Here is a 9097-nt window from a genome sequence, read left to right as displayed (position 1 = left end):
TTTAATGCCACAAGATAAATCACATTTATAATAAGGTAAATATGTAAAATTACTAGTACGATACTGTACGTAGTCTTCATGCACACGCATAACATTATAGCTGAAGGTCCTGAATCAACTTAAACATTGAATGCAGATAAAATAAAATGTATGGTCTCTTTACTACTGGGTTTCTCTTTTTTTTTTTTTTTTTTTTTTTTTTAAAGCATCAAGTATTTATTGATCGTTCGATCACGAGAGATGTCAACTTCCGCCTCAGTGACTTCTTGTTTCCAGAGGAGGACCCTGAGGAGTACTTTAAATTGCTTCCCTCTTTTACACTTTTCTCCTCTAAAGGCCATCGATTTCTCTGGAACCAGCTGGTAAAACAGCCCGCTCTCATATGCACAGTACATGTTTTTGGGACCGTATTATTCCACCAGTTTACACGTGCCAACATTCTGCATCACCTAAAGGTGCAGATTTTTCTTCACCTGAAATCACTTTAAAATTGATCTCTTGTCTTTCTCTAAATCTGTGCAGTCAACCGTTAATAGCCTTAAAGTTAGAATCGCCATGCAACTTGCCGCAATCTAAGGCTTTTTGACATTTCAATTGGTTTTGTGCTCGCAAATCATTAAAAAATCGCAGTGACGCACTGTCCACATCGCCACCCGATCCGCTTTCATTCTATTTCTTGAAAGGTTAAACTTACCACATAGAGAACTTTCTTCAAGTTCTTTTTGTTTTTCGAGGAATGCAGATAACGTCGATCGTGCAAGTCCATACTTCCTGGCGTCCTGCCGAAGTTTACCTGTTCCGTTCCGTTATTTTTTTGTCTCTAACCTTATTTGTTTTCATTGTTCAAATCTTATTAGTTAAGTCCACTGCGTATTTGCAACAAGATAAAAAATTCCAAAATGGCGAAAGTAACGGACATAAACTTGTTTTAAGCCCCACACAACATTGAAGACTGCAACTCAAGTTCGACAATGTACGTATTTAAACATATAACAATGGTTCAAACGCAGGAGGTCTACGACTCTGTAACTGAGCTGAGAAGGGGTCGCCCGCGGCCATAAGGAGTTCGCTACTTGCTTACTGCCGGCTCTGTACGTAGCGAAGCTTCCGAAAATATAGCGCTGAAGGTCCTGAGGTTTTAGGAACTATACGTACCCATATGGTAAATTCTTAGAAGCTGAATATAGTTATATTCCTGAAAGTTTGTCTTCGTTATTACAGGGTGTTGCTAAAATTACTCCGTTGTTATAATGAGCTGTATACAGAATAGTACATATAGGAAACCTGCCGGAACTCTATAAAATTATCGCTACACCCGGGTTTATCATTGTATGGGTAATCGTTGTACGAAGGTTTGACTGTACTACATATTCCCTATTCACAGAAGACAGAAGCAAATCTGATGTTGACATTAGCAATTCGACAACCCAGGAAAGCCTAGCAAACCGACGCAGTGTGGCGCCATGAGCAGGAAAAATTGTAAACTCCACCAGCACTCGCACCCTCATTCGACTACGAGAAGTTCCAAGGTAGTTAAAGAGTACCAGTGGCCTGTGGTTAGACAATAACCCTCTGACATTAAATTTCAAAGAACCCACCCTTCTGGCTCACCACGATGACATTACTAGTTAAATAATTCAACATTCAATAATTACTCAACAACAGAGAGGGAGATGCTTAGAGTAATGTATGGAATCACATATTTTAAATGTTATTTATATGGGAGAAGATTTCGGGTAGTGACAGATCACGCTAGGTTGAAGTGGTTGTTGGGGTTGAAGGATCCGCCCGCTAGACTCATTAGATGGGCTGTGAGGCTTAGTGAATTCGACCACGAGGTGGTGCACAGGGCTGGGAAGAAGCATGGTAATGCGGATGCACTAAGTAGGAAGGTGGCAAAAGTAAAAGTAATGGGTTATGACCAAGCAGTATGGCAAGAATTACAGGACGAGGACAACGGTTGTAATTATATCGGTCTTCTGTGCAGGGAAACGAAGTTAGGGCCAAGGGTAGTAGTGCCAGCGAAGTTGAGGGATGAGGTTTTAAAGGAAGCACATGATCACGTGTTATCTGGTCATGGACGGTGTAGAGCGATGAATAGGAGAGTGGCGGAGAGGTATTGGTGGAGAGGTAGGAAAGTAGATGTGGATCAGTACGTCAAGAATTGTATACCATGTGCGCAGAGAGCAGATTCGAGTCGAAAACAGATACAGCTACAGCGATTATTGGAAGCGACATGTTCATTCTCTTTGCTCGGGATTTATGTCTTAGGACATTTTAGGCGAACACCATCGGGGAACAGATTCGTTCTCACAATAATAGACCATTTTTCGAGGTATGTGGAGATGTTGGCTATGCCGAATCAACAGGCAGCAATGGTCGCGCAAGCGTTAGTGAACAATTGGATTTTGAAGTTTGGTGTATCAGAGACAACAATTACTGAGCAGGGACCGATTTCATGTCGGATTTAGTGAAGGAATTATGTAAATTGTTGAACGTAAAGAAGTTGAGGACGAGCGCGTAGCATCCACAGGCCAACAGAATGACAGAACAGGTACACAGAACAATTGGGAAGATGTTGAGTTTTTGAGTTTTTATATGGATTCTCATCACCATCAGTGGGACGAGTATTTGAAGCATATTGTACGCGCATACAATGCAAAAGTCCATACAAATACCGGTTTGTCTCCATATGAGGTAGTGTACGGGCGAAAAATGCCGTCACCGTTTGATTTATTGAAGCTACAGAAAGGAACGACCAGTGAATCTGTACGGGTACAAAAGCCGAATACGAAGACTTTGGAAAGGCAGTTTACCGCAGTATAGAGTGGGGCAATGGGTAATGCTGTCCAGCCCCTATACGCAAAAAGGGAAAACGAAGAAGTTCCTCACGAGGTATGAAGGGCCATACCAAGTTGTAGAAACCAAATCCCCCGTAATGTTAAGCTTCAGCTGCCAACTAGAACGACGATAGTACACACTGGGCGGTTACTGCCATTTAAGGGTTGCCCAGATGTGATTCCAGGTGTGTCACAGAAAGAAAAGAGGAAGAAAGAGAGAGTGAAGAGAGGTGCTAAGCACAGAGAAAACCAGGAAGATAGAGTACAGTATGAAGTACCGAATGCTTTGCGATCCAGATAGTAGTAGAGAATTTGTAGTTTTTTTGTTTCCAAAAAATGGCTCTGAGCACTATGGGACTCAACTGCTGAGGTCATTAGTCCCCTAGAACTTAGAACTAGTTAAACCTAACTAACCTAAGGACATCACAAACATCCATGCCCGAGGCAGGATTCGAACCTGCGACCGTAGCGGTCTTGCGGTTCCAGACTGCACCGCCTTTAACCGCACGGCCACTTCGGCCGGCCTTTGTTTTCTTGTTATGTGTCATTGGGTTTGGGTACATTAATTAGGCACTGTATTTTATATCTGCTTTCGACTATTGTGAGCCTGCTAGGGGCAGCAGCCTCTTTGAAGAGGGAGGAAGGGTGATGGTGATCCCTGTCCTCATGTCGCTGAAAAGGGAAGTGTAGCGTCTGACGTATGTGGAGTGTTGATGGAGGAGAAATCGAACGCAGTTCTGGAGAAATAAATGCGTCAGAGTAAATTTTGCGGCAAAGCCGTAATAAATATGTGGTGAACGATGTCAGAGTACGATTTCTTGTTTAAATTTTTAGTTATCAACAGTGCTGGGTCAGGAAAGTCGTGTTTATTGCACCAGTTCATATAATGTAAATTTAAGGATGAAAGTAGTCTCGCAATTGGTGTTGAGTTTGGATCAAAAATAGTGAATGTCTGAGGAAAATCTGCGAAACTACGAATATGGGACACATGCACGGTGCAGTTATTTTTAGCCAGGGGTAACGGAATAGACTGTCCAAGGGACATTGTGGAGCCAAAATTGAGCTTGTAACGGGTCGGGATCCATTGCATCTTCTCCACCTACGAGAATTTGGTAGTAGTAGCAAGTTGTTTTGAGCAAGGAGCGTTTACGGAAGCAAAACGTGTAGAGCTCGAGGGGTGCGGAATTTTAATCAATGAACTAAGTTTATCATAACAGGACCAACCTCCATCTGACAGTGTCAATTTCAGGAGTAACGCAACTGCATGTTACACAGCCACAGCTGTACTGTTCAGAAACCACCTTAGAGTTTTTGCCAAGGTACAATCTGACCTTGTTCAATCAAACACTGGAGCCAGGTCTGTTGAGATCTGTAAACCAGCTCGTTTTAGAGGAAGAAGCGCGCATATCAGCTGAACAGCTTGTGCAACATGTCGCACAGTATAGGGAAAGGCAATGGCAAATAACTATCATTTTGAGCACCTCTGCGCCAAGTATCATCGCAGCCTTATCTTTGTTATGTATTGTTTTCTTTCTGATCAGGCAGAGAGCTAATTCCAAGAGGGAACTAAGGGTAGCCCAAGTCCCAATGTATTGGATACAGAGCACGTGAGGCGAGTAAGTAGGGGGTTGATCGAGCAGTGGTCGTCTAGTAAGGAATTTTTACGTTTTGTTTGATGTCATGGTGTTAAGAGGGTACTAGACCACATTTAAGTTTTCTAGTAGTAAGGAAATATGCCATAAGTGCTGACCCAAACAAGTTAAGAGCTAGTTAGGGGTTGACCTGGGGGCTGGGTCTTTCCTAAGAGGGGAATAATGTAGCGGCACCACCGTTTAGGATAGGGAAAGTTAGTTTTGTGTGATATTCAGAGCACGAGTTACAGCCAGGTGCGGGACAGATTGCAGTAAGTTACACATACCAGCAGTTGCGAAGGCAAATAGAGGCCACAGGGGTGTAGAACTGCAGGAGAGGGTGCACACAGCAGTTTCCCCAACCTGAGTGTTATGAATACGTGATGCAAAACATCGTGCTTGGCAAAACAGAGGCGCAAACCCGAGCGTAAATAGATGCCATTTTCTAACGAGATTCATTCAGGTGTGGCAGCCCTCCTGGACGGCGGGGCGAATCACACCACAGGGCTACACGCAGCAACAGATGGGGTGCCAGCGTCCCAGTCCACAGCAGGTCGTTGGTTCGACCCTCTGAGGCTGCCACGGTGTCTGCAGCCAGCCAGTGGCAGGCCACACTTCGGCTTGCTACCGCGGGCAGTCGTCTCAGCTCCCGACAAACGCCAGAGACTTCCGAGGCGAGGGCCGCAGAATGGGACGCCGGATCACGGGCAGTCGTTGCCGCCACATTCTCAGCCTCACCAGCGAGGAAGAAGCAGCAGTGGGGCTGGCCTACGGCTCCCGGGGAGCAGCACGGAAACAACAAGGACGGTGGCCGCTGAGTCGGCTGCTGGCGCAGCCATCCTGACGTAATCGGAACTCTGCAGCTGGTGGCACAACACAGCGTTGCGTTGCAGAGGTGGGTGGGGTGCTTCCTCAGCATTGCGGGGCCCTGTGATGCAGACTGAGGTGAATGGAGCACTGTAATGGAAAAAATAAATCATTTGGAAAGTTCTTGCCGAGTTTTAATACGGCACCTCCTGGCACTTGACCACTACATGTGGTATCGTCGCACTGCATTTGGTCATCCTGATACATACGGTGGCAGAAGTAGCCACAGCTCTGCACACAGTGTACATTAATTTTAAACTTTATACGTTCTCGCAGTACATTTCTTCTGTAACTTTGAATTCATGGAATAAGTGGAAACTTGTAGCTGTAGTTCTGGCACTTGGTATTGCTATACATTAAATTGTCATCTTAAGCAAACAAGTTTTTGCCACCGACTCAAAACCGCTACAACTCTGAATCTGAATGTTTCACACATATTTTTGATGAGTTTTGGTGTTAAGTACTTCGGCTTGCAACCAACTGTAAGTGCTGTCTAGACAGCTGATTAGTTTCCTCACAACACTGATGGAGCTACTTGATCGTAAACTTGGAATGTAAGTCCATATAAAAATACTTGAAGTCGGCGTGAAAAAGGTGTCAGATGTTTCCATAACGGTCTCGCACCTGCTAAACGATCCCATGACGACACATGTCCATCTCCGATGGATCTGCTGCAACTCTTCCACTACTCCAAGATGATAAAGGGCATAGAGTAATCAGCAGTACTGAAGCATTGGTCGAACAAGGTTTTTATAAGTAGCTGTTTTCGTGGATGCATTGAATTTCCTCAAGACTCTTCTAGTGAGTCTCAGCTTGGGATCTGCTTTTCATACAGTTATTTGTACACCATCATTCGACTTCATGCCGCTTCTGCGTGTTTTATCGTTGTTTCACTTTCTATAGATATATCGCCAGTACCGTAATCGAACAATAATGGACTTCTTCAACTATCTATGCACAATGTGTTAAAATGAGAAGAATTTTACGGTACTACCTGTTCCTGTGCCACTAATTGATTCACTGCAGATATTTCTCCATTTTGCTTATAGTCTTTTGGCATTTCAACCTTTCTATAGACGATAGATTCACCTCCGCGTAGCCTCAAGGAACTTTCGACGTTAACCATTAAGCTGATCAAAATCTGTGTTTTCAAAACACTCTTTTCGAACTTTTTTCCTGCAAAAGCTTAGTATAAATTATTGCATAAATATAAAAAAAATATTCCAACAGATTGTCTTGGCAATACAGTGATATAGTTATATGCATCGATCGAGACGAACTTCTCGAAAACGGGAATGGCCTGCAATTCTTATCCAATACGTTGACATCCTCAGTTACTCAGGCGACCTACGGTAAAGAGTTACTTGAAGGATCACAAGTTCTTAGAGTAATCTCAACAGAATATTCCAGCATCTTATCAGGTCCCGATGTGTTTCCTCTGATGAGCGATTTTAGTTGATTTTCTTTTTCGTGATAATTTGTCTCAAACTACTACCACGGCGTATGTCCAGTGACTGACAGGAGGTACCCTATTGCGATTATCCGTGGTGGGAGATTTTCTGAATATCGAATTCATTAGTTTGGTTTTCTCCTTATTGTCTACCATTTCGGTGCAAGTGTGGTCAATCGAAAGACCGAATAAAACATTCCGATTATTTAAGGCGATTTTCGGGGGGCTGTTAACTCTGCAAAGGATTAACACTTAAGGGAGTCGCAGTATGGCCCGTTTGGTCTCTATAAAACTGTCGATGTGACCAACGTATACTGCTTCAGCTAATTCACGTGAATCTAGTATCACCAGTCCACAGAGTAGATGCAGTAATCGGGAATAAGAAGTTGCTAAATTTTAGCTCTCTCTCATCGTCTCTGGCGTGTTCATGTTTCTCCCAAGAGCAGTGAATCTACGTCCGGTAAAACGGTTGATCAGTAATTCTCCGAACTACCGTCACCACAGACACGTCCTTTGCCGTATGTGCTTCGCTAATAGGTTGCCTTTCATCCGGTGTCAACCAAATTAAACTTTTTGATTACCAGGACTGTCTGAATGCGCTCCCTTAATTCCTTAGCACGTGTAATCCGAATGTAGCATTGTGTTAGCAAAATCAGCATCCCTATCAAGAATTTTTTTCATTAAGTAAAGCATGTATAACCGATCACCACAAATAAATTGTGTTAAACACACAAGAAGATAGGTCTGAATGGAAAATAAAGTATATTCCAGCTTTAAATTATTATCTCTCTTTCCTCACAATATCAGAATTTTGTTTTCCCACTGCTTAGAATCACATATAGTTGAGACGGAGCTGAAGCATTGCGAAGTAACTACGTCCGTATAGTAACTTATGATCAGCTTAGCAAAAACAATATTGTTTACTGAAAGTGATTCGAAATATTTTATACAGGTTGACATGCTCAGAAAAATACGTAAATTGCCCTTTATAGCTGTTGGAAAGTCGGGGTCCAGTACCTTGCACGTCGGTACTATGTCACGTAGGCAATACATAATAATTATCCCTCCTGTGACAGCATTTTATAGGTAAGTACTGCGAATAAGAAGAGAATTTAGATTTTTTAAATGTTATTTGCGTGTTCCTGAAATATTGATTTCAGTTTTTCATTCGGACACAATGGTATATTAGTCACAAGTAAGGTCTTTATGGAATATAATTAGTTAAACGCCTCTGAGTCTGTTGTACGTATATATTAAAAAATCTGCTATCACAAAAAAACGCGTGGCAGTGGCACCGTATTTTATCATCTTGCTACAGCTGCATTTTGTGCTGAGGTGTACATTGACAACGCAACAACTCGTAGTAAACGCAACTAGCAGCTGATTTTCGAATCTCAGATGTTTGTTCATTATGTATCTGTCGTTGACACATTCCCTGAAATTTATGACTAATGCACTGAAGGTAATTGTTTCGCGTTGTCAGTAAAAGAATACCCTCACTACTTACGGAGACATCACAAACTCATAAAAGACGTTTAGAAATGGATGATACCTGTGAACCATTTATTGTGTGGGAAGTTACTAAGTTTCCAATTAAAATAGTGAGAGATTTTGTTGAGTTCCAGGCACGAATTAGGAAGATGCACACTTAATTGCTAGTAGTAAAAATGTCAACTAACGATCCTAAAATTTGCCAACAGATTAAAAGGATATCTAGAGCATTGCTGGAACTTCATCTTATGCGGTGGATCACAATATAGCTGAAAGGGAAACATGGCTTTGGCTTCTCGATGATATGCGGATCCAACAAAGCTGTGCCACCATCTATTCTTAGGTGTACCAATCTGGCACCTGACCGAACTGACTTATGGAAATTAAGTAAATTCCAGCTCAGATCGCTGAACAGCTCGAACCGTAGGAAACTCCAGTGCATTAACCTCTCCGCCAACGTGTGCTGCTCTTCCTACTCGTCCACATTCAAAATATACGTCGTAGCTGATTAAGATTGATGTGGGCTATTCCATTATTAAGGTCTGCTGGGTCGTGAAGTCTAAATCACAGAGAAAATCCGATGAAACCTTGCACACATGTCTCCGGCAGTGTCCCAGATATGCCCGTCGATTGCTTCTTGTCACTCTTTTCAGTTCTGAGGGAACGGAGATCAAGTAAAAGTGCACAGAAGATAGTGTTCGCCGCCAAGAACAAATGCCTGCCGAGGGATTTCGCCTTATTAGATGCAGCTCACGTAACGTAACTGTTAGGCATTTCCATGACACTTCTGGCCACACACTGCAGCGGCAATGAAGATG

Source organism: Schistocerca cancellata, chromosome 2 (assembly GCF_023864275.1).
Source record: "Schistocerca cancellata isolate TAMUIC-IGC-003103 chromosome 2, iqSchCanc2.1, whole genome shotgun sequence".
Taxonomy (NCBI): domain Eukaryota; kingdom Metazoa; phylum Arthropoda; class Insecta; order Orthoptera; family Acrididae; genus Schistocerca; species Schistocerca cancellata.
This window is presented reverse-complemented; position numbering follows the sequence as displayed.